Source organism: Sinocyclocheilus rhinocerous, unplaced genomic scaffold, assembly GCF_001515625.1.
Source record: "Sinocyclocheilus rhinocerous isolate Xijiao unplaced genomic scaffold, SAMN03320098_v1.1 scaffold422, whole genome shotgun sequence".
Taxonomy (NCBI): Eukaryota; Metazoa; Chordata; class Actinopteri; order Cypriniformes; family Cyprinidae; genus Sinocyclocheilus; species Sinocyclocheilus rhinocerous.
The window spans coordinates 305,789-322,117 of NW_015639767.1; the positions used below are offsets into that span (position 1 = coordinate 305,789).

Consider the following 16,329-nt stretch of genomic DNA (forward strand, 5'->3'; position numbering starts at 1 on the left):
ACGCACTGGATAGCTGGCCAATCACAGCACACCTTGCTTTTCAGACTGATGAGCTTTGTAAAAATCGACGCGTTTCAGAAAGGCGGGGCATAGAGGAGAAACAATAATGTACAGTATGTGGAAAATAATGTGTTTTTTGAACCTTAAACCACATAAACGCATTTCATTACACCAAATACACAAAATAATGTTCTTTTTAGCAACATCATATGACCCCTTTAAACCCAGAAGGCAAATACAAATAGATGATATTACGACACGGCTTTCTGGAATGATTCTGATTGGTCAATCATGGCATTCAGCTGTCAAAATAAATGCATTATTGCCCGCCCACTTTTTCAGCTCTGGAAGGGTTTTTCCACTCATTTTACCCATAGGGATTAAAAAAAGGTCTTGGTTAAAGCGTTATGAGCCATTAACCAAACCAACCGGCTCAGAGGTGAATCACAACCTTACAAACTTTGATTTGAAGTAAAAAAAAAAAATAAGTACCTGAAAATCAGACAAAAAGACTCGATGAGGAAAATAACTACAAATTCCATGAACGCTTAATAAAATTAACCTTGGTTTTGCTACACTAACCATAGTTTAACCATGGTATTAGTAGTAAAACTGGTTACACAGATGGCAATCAATCTGCCAAAAAAAAAAAAAAGGTTGCTACACTTTTACTATAATAAAACCATGTTTATGTTTCGTAAGGGAAGCATTGTGAATGATGTAATTGAAAAACAATGGTGAAATAATACTATTCCTCTAAAGAATTAAAGAAACAATACATTTTAAGTTTACTGCAAAATATTCATAGGTATATAAATATTGAAGCATTTTGACCAATTTGATTACGTAATTCGTGTTCCCTGCTAGCTTTTTGATGCAATTTGCTCACCGCGACTCCTTGATTGGTGGGATTTTCTCTACAGCATTGTGGGTAGTGTAGTTTTTCACCAACACAATTATTTTAAAAATAAGTTCAAATAAAATGAGAAGATGGATTCACCACAAGCATATACCATCGATTAACGACCTCTGAGCTCACAGTAGATCTGTCTTTACAGGTTTAAGAGTTAACATTAAAAATTAATTTCCATATGGAAAAAAATAAATGGAATTTTTATTTCCAGAACCCGACTATCGCACTATGTTCCTGATTAATGACTGTTGCCCACGGCAACAAAGCATAAAAGACCACTCATCCAGGAAACTGATGTTTCCAATAAAGCTGTGCTCGTCAGATCTGTCTTTACAGGTTTAAGAGTTAACATTAAAAATTAATTTCCATATGGAAAAAATAAATGGAATTTTTATTTCCAGAACCCGACTATCGCACTATGTTCCTGATTAATGACTGTTGCCCACGGCAACAAAGCATAAAAGACCACTCATCCAGGAAACTGATGTTTCCAATAAAGCTGTGCTCGTATTCTAAGTAGTAATCTAATATAATAATTTCCTCTCAAATCAATAATCCATGTCTATTTTTTCTATATTTATCCGCCTCACGTCAGGGTCCTGATCACACTGTCTGGGTTTATTCTGCCATTATGATGTGCTGATTGTATATTATCCCTCTTACTTATGAACCATCTGGGCTCTCCATCACCATTTGTTGTTTAAACACAAAACTGCAGTTTCTTATTGAGAAACATTTTTAGTTTGACACCGCTCTTCTGCACAGATGAATCTGATTCAGGTTTACGGCCTGAGATCACCATAAGTTTTACAAGACCTCAGACCAAGCAGGCCTTATTTTCTGTTTACTGAAATAACAAAATATCTAGCAGCTGTATCTTAAATGTTACTTGTGGAATATTATGTAGGCAACAATATATTTCACAGTTATGTTAAAGGGAATTTATAAGTTGATAGACACTTTTTACTAGACTATATTAAAATACAAATATATTAAAATATGATTATATTAAAATTACACATACTGTTAAATTACCAAAAATAAGTATATCATTTAATATAAATATACAGTTATAGTAAAGGAAATTCATATGGGGATTCAAATATTTTACTATTAAAATATTATTATATTAAATAAAAAATATTAAAATATGACTATATTAAAATTATAAATATTGTTAAATTACACAATTTACATAATTGAATGTAATATAAATAAACAGTAATAGTAAAGGAAATAATAAAGTGATTCACACTAAAATATGATTATATTAAAATAAAAATGCATTAAAATGATAATATTAAAATTACATATTGTTAAACTACAAAAATGTAATTTAATATAAATATATTATAATATTATTAAATAGAATTTAAATATATTTTTTTTATTTTACAGGTGCATCTCAATAAATTAGAATGTCGTGGAAAAGTTCATTTATTTCAGTAATTCAACTGAAATTGTGAAACTGCTAACCAAATAGGTCTTACTGAAGAATTATATATTTTCCTGTTAAAATGACCAATAAGAAAGGGGTGGGGTTTAAGCAGAATTAAATGACTGGAGAAGTCTGTAATTTTACCATCCAGTTATGACAATTTATTTATTTATATTATTATTTTTAAATAAACTAATGCATTAAAGAATCATTCACCATAAGATCAATAACATGCATTAAGAAAATTGGTAGTGTGACTTTTGAGTTCATGCCGACTTTAAAGGGGTCATATGATGCTGCTAAAAAGAACATTATTTTGTGTATTTGGTGTAATGAAATGTGTTTATGCGGTTTAAGGTTCAAAAAACACATTATTTTCCACATACTGTACATTATTGTTTCTCCTCTATGCCCCGCCTTTCTAAACACGTAGATTTTTTACAAAGCTCATCGGTCTGATCTTTGCAACTTTACAGATCTTCTTTATGCACCAAGAGCTTGTAACACTCCAAAGAGAAAGGAAAAATTTAAATCGCAACATATGACCCCTTTAAACATTTAAAACTTCTATTCAAGATGCATGCTCTTAGACAACAAGTATTAATATTGCATGAAATTTGCTTCTGGGGAGCATTTTTTCTTCTTCTTAGCATGTGTAGATATTTATTAGATACTGGTTAAGAATTACATAAATTGCATATGCTGTTGGCATTACAAGAATGAGTACAGACACTGCTCATCGTGAATGGAAGAGTCATAATTAGACTGACATCAGGTTTTAATATCAAAACACATTGATCCAGAGCTTGGAGCTAGGTCACAGCTCTAAGAAAGCCAAACAGATTGCAAAGCTTTTGCCATCATTACTATTGCCATCATCATAATAACCCATTAAAGTTCATAATGTGAAGATTATGGAGCTGCGGGAAAGAAATCATAATGGCATTCTTGTGCTTGCAATGATTAATTCAATATAGCTTTGAATCAGTGCGCAAATTATGTTTGGCTGATATTTTATTCGACTTCCACATAAACAAGCAACGTCTGGTGGAGAAATTGTACAGATATTTCTTTTGATGCATTTTATGCATGCAACACATGCATTTTACTTCTTGCTGGATTTGAGAGAAGTATTAACAGCACAAAGAATCAAATATGGTGTTTAGACAATCTTGCTCAGTTCAAACAGCAGATCTGAATCTGACTTTGAAGGCGTCTGGTGTCAAATATAACAATAATCCAATCAGATATATGAGCAGCATCAGAGCTTTGATCCAATGCATTATCCCTGATTTAATCCTAGTGGCTCTGGCATGAAATCTGACCCTTCCGGTGTGTTCAAAGGGAACATCACCTTCTTCCAGCAATTTCACAAGCAGACAGCATCTCAAAGGCAGGTCTAAATCAAAAAGCCAAGTGCTGAAAATAACTTTTCCCGACATGTAAAGCGGTGAAGAGCGATCTAACAGATTACAACTGTGAATGTGAAGCTTGATTGCATTCAATAAACATGATTATTAGAGCCATTATGAGATTAATCAATAACTGCAAATAAGTTGCTCATGCATGGCTGGTTTAGATAAATCAGACATGCCAGCTGTACTGCAAATCCAAACGGCACAATAAAAGCCATCGATGACCTGTCAATTGCTATTCAAAAGGTGCACATCATATGAAACGGACAATGCAATAATTCACTCTCATACTAACATCATCTGACGCACGTACAATCCGCTCATTTTACACCATGTTCAGCATGTAGTTCCCAGCATGCAAGATGCATATGTGACACAGACGAATGCATGTCAAGTCTCTATGATGTGTGTTTATTTGTGGCTGAGCAACAGGCGACATGCGTTTGTCTCTTACCTGCGACAGAAACACTCATCGATCGCCGCATCCGTGACTCTCACATCCTCGAGGAATCATTCAAACATATGATGTGACGCTCTCGCTCGTTATTTCATGTGAGCTCTCACATATTTGGAAATTGCTGCCTGACGTTCGTGGCAAAAGCCACGGGAGTAACTGGGAGGGGTTCGATCGCCCCGTGATAGTGGCGTCTGAATCGCGAACGAATGGATATTTCGAACCGATTCCTTGTAGTGATTCAGTCGAGCCGATTCGCAGCGTTCATACCATCACAGACTTTGGGAGTAACTGTGGCGGACATACAATTTTTTCAATATTAAGAATAATACATATCAATAATAGTTGGAACAATGCTTCTGAAACCGTAAAATAATCCACATGATCACCATGTTTTGGATCATGGTGGCTAGTGAAACACCTGTTTGCACAAGTTCAAGATGGATCTTTCATGTGGGACATTATTGTTTTAGACACTAAAATTAGCATAATAATAACAAAACGGCATTTGACAAAATCTATGTAGCAACCGAAAACTCCCCGCTAAAAATAAAAAATGATTACAACAATAATAAAACGTAACATGGACTTCTAGGAACACTTTTGGTGATCAAAACAATCTGAGAATGGCGGCTCACTGAAACGAGTCATCTGAACGAACCGATTCGCTCAAATGAATCGTCCTTCCCAAGATAGAGGATTCTCTCGGTAACGCGCGCGCAGTGTGTCTGCGTGCGTGTGTTTCCAGCCCTGTTTCTGTCAATTTCGGCTTGAAATTGACCCTTGAAAAGGGTCTCACGTCAATATGAGAGAGGAAATCCATCTGAAACACGTTTTGAGACGTCTTTATGTGCTCAGGTACTCTGACGACTCTTATAAAAGTAGCCTATTGTCGTGGTACCATGGTAAAGTGATATAATGTTAGAGCTTTGAATGTCGAGAAGAGCAATGCTTAAACGTAATGAATTATTATTATTAATGTCATTATTTCTAATGTTATTTAATTTAATCTGATTAAATTTTACCCTGGTACTTTTAGCCTACGAATACCTTGGTATTCACATGGTACTGCAAGGTAGGGTATAGAATATGACTATAGTTTATAAAGTCAATTTCTGTGTAGACAAAACCCTTAAAATGTTGACCAAAAAAAAAAACATTTTAGCCATTATTGGACAAAGACAAAAGATTTACTTCATTGAATACACCTTGATCACTATTGGGGCATGTTGTCACACCATGTGGGGTAAGTTGTCCTGACATTAATGTCAATGTCAATGTAAATTTTATTTCTATAGCACAACTAAACACAACAACAGTTGACCAGTGTGCTTTACACAAATACAAGAGACAGTAAAAATATCAATATATAATTAAGAAAATCATAAAAGCAAAAACACACATTTCATTACTGACCATATGCCAGTTCAAAAAGGCAAGTTTTTAACATAGATTTAAAAACAGATATGGTTGGAGCAAATCTAATATTGGAGGGTAGTGCATTCCACAATCTGGGAGCAGCTTCTGAAAAGGCATGGTCACCCCTAATTTTCAGCTTTGATTTCGGATAAGACGTAGCAATCTCTGATTAGACGACCGGAGAGACACAACTGGACGATGTTCTGTCAGTAAATCCGAAAGGTAAGGAGGGGCCAGACCATTTAAAGATTTAAATACTAAAAGAAGAATTTTAAAATCAACACGGTATCGTACAGGCATCCAGTGCAAAGTGTGTATAGCACTGGAGTAATGTCCCGTTTTTTAGTACATGTCAGAAGTCTTGCCGCCGCATTTTGTACCATCTGTAACCGGGATAAAGCTGATTGGCTAATCCCGCAATACAGTGAATTACAATAGTCTAGCCTCGATGTTAAAAATGCATGAATAATTTTTTCAAAGTTATTAAAAGATATGATAGGTTTTACTTTAGCTAAAAGACGAAGCTGGAAAAAGCAGGATTTGACCACTGAGTTTATTTGCTTGTCAAATTTTAAACCATCATCGAACACAAAACCCAAGTTCTTTACCCAAGGCTTTGCCGGAAGTGTTGAATTACCTAGGGTTATTTGACTAGGAGAATCAGATGAGCCAAAAACTATGATTTCAGTTTTATTCTCATTAAAATTTAGGAAATTTAAAGATAACCAAGCTTTCACGTCAGATAGGCAGGCCCTAAATGTTTCCAGCATCAGTATTAGGTTTTAAGGGTAAATATACTTGAGTGTCGTGCGCATAGCAGTGGAATGACAACCCATATTTCCTGAAGATAGACCCTAATGGGAGCATATATAGCGTGAAAAGAATGGGAGCTAAAATGGATCCCTGTGGAACACCACAGGAAAGAACAGCAGCCTCCGATGATTATTCCCCAATATTTACACTGAACTTCCTATTTGAAAGATAAGATCTAAACCATTCAAGGGCAGCTCCTTTGATACCAACACAATGCTCCAAGCGAGCAAGAAGGATAGCATGATATTAAATAGCCTATTATAGGCATTTCAGCAGAACTTTACATTAAAATAAGCTGATACCTTGTTACCACCATAGTACTTTTTGTAAAAGGTGTTTTTCAGTGCTTGAAAAGTGCCTTTCTAATGGAATATTTTTCTATTTTTCAACATGCATTCTGCACATGACAGCAGTTTTCTATAACTATAGCGTAGGGTTTAAAATCTGAACAACTAAATGGCTGAAGCTTCAAACTCCAGCAAAGACTGGCACATGAGCGTCACAAATGTGCCCTTGAAGAGGTTTTTAACCTCAGGATACTCCAGGTTTACCCTGTACTTTGCATCTGCATCAGCTAAATGACATATTAGTAATATGAAACCACTCATGATCAATGATAATCGCTTCAGCTCCACGGTTCAGTAACTGTTTTGATAGTTTGACTGTAAATACCAGCACAACGAGCTGTCTCAGTGCTCATTCAATGTCAGCGCGCCGTACAAACCCAACAATTAGCTGCGCTATCCTTGACAAACACTGTCTGTCTGTGATGAAGGCAGCCCATCCTTTAGAGAAACTTGCATTGCACCAAATATCAATCACTGTAGCCAATTAGTCAACATAAAGGTGATCAAACGCCGTCATGACAGAAAAACATCCATCAGCACCAAATGAGCTGAAGTTACTGGTGCTAGACGGCCGTTTAAACCAGCTGAACTTGCAAACCGAGGTCTTAAAAACACAATAAATCAAAAACTTCAGCACAACAGATTTTTTTTTTATATCGTTGCAAAAATAATTGAGTGTTTCATGCACCTTACACTTCTTTGTCAAAGCAAAAAGAGTGTTTTGCAGCTCGGTAAATGGGTTTGTTTGTGACATGCTCAAACCGCAGCTGCGTTTTTATGGCTTGATATGATTTTCAAGAACCAAATTGCCAGGTTGCCCGTGTAGCATGTAATTTAGAGTTTTCCCTTCGTCCCGTGCGGCATTGATACATTGAATTTGATTGGCAAACAAACAAACAAACCAAAGCAAGACAAAAGAACAGCAAACAAATCCAAACTGCTCCTTCATTAATTTGCAAAGAGACTGATTTGGAACAAGACATTTACATTCCTGCTTTTGAAAGGTCATGCTTTGTGACGCTCATTTGCATACTAAGTGGCTAATTATGTTGCAGCCAATAGGCAGGTATGTGATGGTGTGTGAAGGGGCGGCCGGTCATCAGTCTTTAACTGCATCCGAATACAATCGAGGCCACACACATCAGACAGTCCATGTCAGTAAATTAGCCTAATTAGACCTAATAACAACACACATCATGCATCTCATATATATAGAGCTGTCGCACTCATGCATACACATACATGCACATGCAATTTCTCTCTTTGGCTGTTCGGAATGACACTGCCACATTACCCAGACTGCAGTATGCATGTCATGAATAGTATGCACATTTTTTGTTATAACTGTATCTACTGTCCCAGCTAACAAACATGTGTTCTAAAAAATGTTTTGCTAAACATTGCTTCTGAACATTATCTGAATGCACAAAAGTCCAGTTGTTTTTAATGTTTAAAAAACACAATCCCATTTAAATGTTTTAAAAAACTAAACATTATGGGATTGTTACCTTTGAATGTTGTCTGAAAATTCTAAAACAAGTAGTAACATTTAAAAAACTAAAATGTTTCAGAAAAAAAACGTTTGATAAATGGTGTATAAATAATTTTTTTGTCAAGTCAAGTCAAGTCACCTTTATTTATATAGCGCTTTTAAATTTGAGAGAACCTTGCACTGCAACACACTGCAAAAATATCTACATTTTAAAACAGTACACTGAAAAAAAAGATTTTGTGGTGTTGTAAAATATATTAAATTAATCATCATAAATTCTACTTGTAATATTAAAAATCAAGAAGAACAACAATTTTCTAAGTAAAATGTACACATTTAATTCATGTAATTAATGAACTGCGTGAGAAGAGTAAAAATTTTTTTAAGTAAATCTTAATAGTTATTTTTTTCAGTGTATGCCATGCCAAACTTGTTTCACTATTGTGCAGATAGCTGTTTCACAAAGAAAAGCAAGTGACAAATGATTTTTAAAATACAATTTAAAATGTGCATTTAAAAATGATTTATTAATTTACCATTTTATAGTTTTATTTAACTATGTATTTAAAGCATTAATTAAACAGAAAAAATGTCTGTTTATATTCCAATTTAAAAATAATTAAATATTTTATTGTTTTATTTATTATTTAATAAAATAAACCGTTTTTAATATGACTATTAATTTTTCCATTTAAACAGTTATTTATTCATTTCCATTTTTATCTTTGAATTATTAAATTAATAACTTATTCCTTCATTTTATTTTTAAATTGTCATGCAGAAACTACTAGTCAATTTCACAAAGGATTACAAAGAAACACTAAGTAGCACATTGAATTAAATTTAAAATGTTGTAAAATATATTCCAATAATCCATGTATTATTTACTACTTCGAAAAACACTTTTTTACAGTGTATTGTCCAAGTTCAGTGCATTGGATTGAGGGATACAGTATCTCACAAGCTTGTGCTCTATTTTTTGCTGCACATGTCAATGGCACTCGCTGTGGCACTCACTAGTGAGGGTCATGTGACAGTGATGTAGCACACCACTTTTTGAAACATTTATTGTTGCATTCAGCAAACTGCTGCACAAACTATAAAAAAAAACTATGCAACATCATCATCACTCGAAAGTGAATATGATGCTTGGATCAATGTGCCCATCCAACATCTCTGCTGAGTGTTTTAATGGCTAAATTTCTGATTATTATATTGCTGTAGAGATGCGATATGTGCTTCTACTTCATCTAATGGTATGCACTCACCTCTGATAGATGCAATAAATAGCTTTTTTTTTCCATTTTATCGCTCTGCATATTGCATTACCATTTCCACACGATGTTTGCAACCTCCCTAAAGGAGGAACATTTTCATCATGTAACGTGATTTAAATGTTTCAGATCTCATCCGACCCACTTTTGACCCCTGAATTATTCCAATCATTTACAATAATCCTCTGTGGCTCTGATCTGACCTTTAAACTCAGTAAAAGGTCACGCTGATCAATGCAGAACATGAGCGGTGTCACACATCTGACCTCTCGGAAAATATCTACCGCTCGAACCATCAATGAGGGAGATCGCATGATAAAAGTGTTATTTATTCTGAAATCATCCATTGATGAAAAATGGAAGAAGGCGGCAGTGGATATGTGTGGAATGGAATAATGCTACTGCTAATGGCAGAGTACATAATAAAATATAATATAATATAATATGTGTTATACAATACTATGCAAGACTTCTGCTACATGATCTCACTATATAGGATGTTTATTTCAGCAAATGCAATCCATTTGTCATCTCAGAAATAAGTAAACATGATCAAATGTGATGTTTTGATTGGATGTATTGGACAGAACCAGGGTTTATTATGCATATTGAATTTTTTGTGTTTGTTTTGCTTGCAAATGAATGCAGGAAGAGCCCTGGTGCAGTATTCATTACTGATTGCTATTTTGTTATTTAGCATTTTTAATTTTGTACAAAAATGTCTTAGTTATTGCTCTGCAGTTTGGTCAAGCAATCAGTCATGAAGGAGATGTTAAAAATCATTGATTGATTTCCCGTTTGGTTCGTTTCTCATGCTAGAAATGGAAGGTCAAGTTAAGCGCACTGCATTGTGGAATATGTTTCACATCAATAAACTTGGACAGCAAAAAAAAAAAAAAAAGTGTTCAAGTTCAGAACATTCTCATTAATAATTCTTCCTTTGACTTTGGGCTCTTATAATTGTGTTCGATCTGGTTCACTGGACCCAATAACAGTGTATTATTGATGATGGCTCTTCTTAATGGAGCGGGAAGGTAAATGTCTACCATGGGTCCCAAAGCAACATTACAAGACTTCAAATGCTCTCAAGAAGAAGCACTATCAGTAATGGATGCTGCACCAGAGCTCTTCCTGCATTAATCTGCAAGCAAAATAAACACAGAAAACTCAATATGCATAACCATCATGTGTCATAATCACTGTAAACCTTGGTTCTGTCCAAAACATCCCATCAAAACATTGTATTTTATTATGAAGTGGACTGGAGTGGTGTGGATTATTGTGATGTTTTTATCAGCTGTTTGGACTCTCATTCTGACGGCACCCATTCACTGCAGAGCATCCATTGCTGAGCAAGTGATGCAATGCTACATTTCTCCAAATCTGATGAAGAAACAAACTCATCTACATCTTATATGGTCTGAGGGGGAGGACATTTTTAGGAAATTTTCATTTTTAGGTGAACTACTGTATTCCTTTAGGTCAAGCATTGCTAGATAGCTGCTTACAAGTCAAAAGAGTCATCTCACAAGTCTCAAAAATCCCTAAGGATGATGAGCGATCATAACAGTGCAAACACAGCTAAATATCCAAGAACATTGAAATATCCATCTGTCGCAGGATTCCTTCGGCTCTCTCCAACCGTTCCCTGGAGATTGTTTTCACTCTCACGCTAAAAAAGGGTGTTGAACAAAACTAAGATGCTTCATTATGAAGTGCAAAAAATAGTCATGCTTATGTGGCAATTAGAGGTGCTGGATAGCACAATTATGTTTTTCACATTACGATTTAATCTCTCCCTACTCTAAGCTCGGCGCCAGAGAACCACGTAACATTTAACACTCCTGTCAGACGCAGGAAGGAGCGGGAAGCTCCAGTCTCTCCTCACACTCATTGGCTGATTGGCCCCCTGCGGACGTGGCTCTTTCAATGGAAATCAGAGTACAAATAATTAATGCTTTTGTCTCACCTACAGAACACGTGCTCATACGTTTGTGACACCCATCGAAGTTTAGACCACAGAGGCCATGAGTACTGTAATATAGCATATGCAGCTAATTTTGACCATCGAGAATCAAGAAATGATGCTTAAATTTGCAGTTCTGGTTCTGGAAAGTGAAATCAAATGCATTGTAATTCATTCATTTCTTTGTAATTATTTGTGAAATTTACTCCATTTCTGAGTGAAAATTGTTTCAAAGTAAATCTGACAACACTTTTTTAAAGTGTATTAAAGGGGTCATATGATGTTGCTAAAAAGAACATTATTTTGTATATTTGGTGTAATGAAATGTGTTTATGCGGGTTAAGGTTAAAAAAACACATTATTTTCCACATACTGTACATTATTGTTTCTCCTCTATGCCCCGCCTTTCTGAAACACGTCGATTTTTACAAAGCTCATGGGTCTGAAAAGCGATCAAACAAATCCATAGAAAAAAATATGAGTTTGTTTCCTCCAAACACCAGGGAAGAGTCAATATGGAAATTTCCGTTCATTGGGCTGTATTTTTAAAGACTTTTCTTAGAATAAATGCTATTCCAAAATCAAGTCCAATATATATATTTTAGATTTACATTTATATTTGCAAAAAAATATGTATTTTTGTAAACATATACTCACTAAGTTTTACTTATTTTTGTAGCCTTTGTCCATTGTTTATACATTTTCAGTCTAAATATATTTATATTATCCAAAATTTGTGTTAAAATATGTGTATTTTGACAGATTTTTATTGCGTGCATGCTATTTCAAAATCAATTCTAATAAATGTTTTACATTTAGGCTTTTAGCAGACAATTTTATCCAAAGTGACAAATGAAGAACATCACAAGCAATTTCTCATGGAGCAATAATATTCAAAATACACAATGCCAGATTTAGTTTAATGCAGAAAAGAAGAGTAAGAAACTTATATGTAACTTATAATAAGAAAAACGTATGACAAGATATAATGTATAACTTAAAAACTTGTGACTTATAACAAGAAAATAATAAATAAATACAATTATTTAATTATTGCAACTTTTTCATTGCGTCTTTGTTGATATTAATGAAATCCAAAAACTTTTTGGCTGTATTTTTGCTTGACAAGATTAATACCGTTATTTTAGTGAACTGCATCGTTAAGATACTATTGCAGTTTTTATTAATATTTTGAATGATTTTTTCGGTTTTCTTTTAATTTTGGTTAAAGTTTGAGTAATTATTTTTTTTTTTTAAACTTTTTCTTTTTAATATGTCTATAGTTTTTATTAATTTCTATAAAGTTAAACTATGTGGAAATGGGAACTGTTGCCTTGTCAACTAGCTAGATTTTATTTTATTTTCTAGTAAAATAAGTTTCTTTAAGTTTTTTATATTTTATTTCAGCTTGTTTCCGCCACTGAACAAAAATAAAAAAGGTAATTGCAACTTTTTATCTCACAATTCTGACTTTTTTTCTCACAATTGTGAAATGTAAACTCATAACTGCAAGTTATAAAGTCAGAATTGCAGAATTTAAATTCACAATTCTGAGAAATAAAGTCAGAATTGTGAGATAATAAGTTATAATTACCTTTTTTACTTTTTATTCAGTGGCAGAAACGGCCTTCTGTATAACCCTGATTAATACAGTATGCATACATATTTTCATTTGACTGTGTGCAGATTATACTGTACATACAGTACTGCAAAAGCACTATGAGTAATTGCAGAATTTAAATTCACAATTCTGAGAAATAAAGTCAGAATTGTGAGATAAGTTATAATTACCTTTTTTACTTTTTATTCAGTGGCAGAAACGGCCTTCTGTATAACCCTGATTAATACAGTATGCATACATATTTTCATTTGACTGTGTGCAGATTATACTGTACATACAGTACTGCAAAAGCACTATGAGTTGCATGAGCTTCTGAACAGACCCAACAGCTGAAGACTTTGAATTGTGCAGTTGAAGCCTGTTTCCATCTGTCATTCAGGCCTTCTGTCATTTGTTTGTGGGAGGAACACACAGCGTCAGTGTTTAGGGAAAGTGAATGGAGAGATAAACGGGGCTGACAGCGCAGGAGGTGAAAAAGCCCTGGAGGACTTTCCAGGGCTGTTTGAATTCAATCAGCTGCTGGAGTCGGTGTGCTTGGCAGAGTGGAGCAGCTGGACGGCACAGTCACATGATGAAGCAGTTGGTCTGGATGATGTTATAGTTATTGATCATGAAGCTTCCCAGCATGACAAATCAATCCAGACCAGGCCTGAGACTATATAAACCTCACTTCCTGCCATTATCTGTGCAATACAATATCATTTACTCAACCTCCCTATATAGCAAAAGAATATATATATTCTGGCAGCATTCCTCCAATTTTAACTGAGATTTCAAGATGGCGGGCGAAAGCCTAAGGTGACTGAAAGCCTGCAACAGGAGGCGGTCCAGATAAAGGCAAAAGAGATGACCCTTTGAGCCACTGCAAGAGAAGTTTGTCATCTCAAATCTGTGAATTCTAGAATACTGCAGCTTTACAATGACACTAATTCATTCAAGTCCCCCAAAAAAGCTGGTCGTCCACGTAAGACGAATGCACGAGAGGACAGGATCATACAGAGACTCTCAATGTGGAATGGGTTCAACACTGCAGCTGGAATTGCTCACCAGTTCAGCGCTGAACAGGGCACGGATCTGTCTCGGCAAGTTTAAGAGAAGTCGGACTGAAAACGCACTCTGCAGTGATAAAGCCTCTCGTCAACAGAAAGAATCAAAAGGCTAGATTCACTTTTGCTGAGGAGCATGTTGTGTGGAGAGAGGAGAACTGCTCCAAAGTTCACTTTAGTGATGAGAGCAAGGTTAATTTATTTGGGTCAGATGGGAAACATTATGTTTGGCATCAAACTGGGGAAAGACTGAACCCTGAGTGCGTAAAGAAGTCAGTGAAAGCTGGAGGAGGAAGTGTCATGCAAGACAATGTCCACGTCACACGGCAAAACAGGAAAAGCAGTTCCTTGAAGCTAAGAACACTGAAATAATGAAATGGCCACAGTCCTGATCTAAACCAAACTCAAAATCTCTGGAAAATCCTTGCGACAAAGTTATGGCTAAGAAACCCGCTACAGTCACTGAACTATGGAAGAGAGTGGAAGAAGAGTGGACCAAGATTATCTTTCCGAAGATAACTTTTGGCCATTTTTTAATATTTCAGTCTAAATTACATTTATATTTTCCAAAATACATGGTAAAACTATTTTGCATTTACCTAAAATTTACATAAAGCATGGCCAAAAATGTATAAATATAATATATACTTTAAAATATATTTGCATAAATACAGGAAAAGCAGTTCCTTGAAGCTAAGAACACTGAAATAATGAAAGAATCCTGATCTAAACCAAACTCAAAATCTCTGGAAAATCCTTGCGACAAAGTTATGGCTAAGAAACCCGCTACAGTCACTGAACTATGGAAGAGAGTGGAAGAAGAGTGGACCAAGATTATCTTTCCGAAGATAACTTTTGGCCATTTTTTAATATTTCAGTCTAAATTACATTTATATTTTCCAAAATACATGGTAAAACTATTTTGCATTTACCTAAAATTTACATAAAGCATGGCCAAAAATGTATAAATATAATATATACTTTAAAATATATTTGCATAAATACATTTTCAATCTAAATGCATTTATACTGTCCAAAATATGTTTAAAAAAATGTGCATTTACCTAAAATGTATATACACAAAACATGGCCAAAATATATTTCATAGATATAGATATAAATTATAAATCTAATGTAGATCTCAGATCTAAAAAATACTCTCAATACGTTTATATTCCTCATATAATTTTTGGGTTAGAATATATTTACAGAATATATTTACAAAAATATATTTTGAAATCTATATGGTCTTTTGTATGTATTATCAAAGCCTGCCTTATATTTGACCTTATATTCTGTCAATTAACCGCTTGTCTGTTTTACTTGAATTTATTTATTGGACTGAACACATTTATTCCCTTTCTTTATTCTGATCTGATATGTACTTTGTAGTTTGACTCCCTGTGTGTCTCTTTCACAGGCATCAACCGCACACAGATCTCCAGTCCCTGCTAAACGCCCGCGGCTCCTGAGGGCCTTAAACCCAATCCAGAGCCTGTCTGAAGCTGCTGCCGCTCACAAAGATGGAAAATTCAATAATAGACATCAGGGATGGAGACACAGCTGCAGCAGAATCCTCAAGGACGTCACCGCCAAAATACAGACTATTGTTGCATCATAATAGTGGAGTGTCAATGAGAAACTTCTCATCATGCATCAGCCGAAGAGATACTGTAAGAACACACTCCTGCCTCGAGCTCATAACCTCATTATACAAGCGTCTGCAGTGAACATACTTTCTACAGATGCTGCCGAGACGAGAGGCCATTTGTGCTGCTGTAACACACATTAGTGAAGAACAAACCCACCTCAGGTGAGACAATTCATCTCAATGAAGACGCCTAAATCCAATACAGGTAAGAGCTCCGTCATCCATTCTCCTCCGCTTATCCTAAAACAACATATGGGTTTGATGTAACGACTTATATGATATATATGACTTATATGATATATATATATATATGATATATATATATATGATATATATATATATGATATATATATATATGATATATATATATATGATATATATATATATGATATATATATATATGATATATATATATATGATATATATATATATGATATATATATATATGAGCAATATCACTCGAGTACTAGGAGAGATACC

The 16,329-nt window shown here is 34.7% G+C and overlaps 1 protein-coding gene across 1 annotated transcript in view; it reads right to left on the reverse strand.

The window, feature by feature from the left end:
- LOC107751673 (leucine-rich repeat-containing protein 3B-like) overlaps positions 1-4,363 on the reverse strand; it is a 12,767-nt gene extending 8,404 nt beyond the window's left edge. The window contains exon 1 of the mRNA XM_016567412.1: positions 4,221-4,363. The gene's annotated coding sequence lies outside the window, so the exon portion shown is untranslated. The remainder of the gene's footprint in view (positions 1-4,220) is intronic.
- Between the last annotated feature and the right edge of the window lie 11,966 nt (positions 4,364-16,329).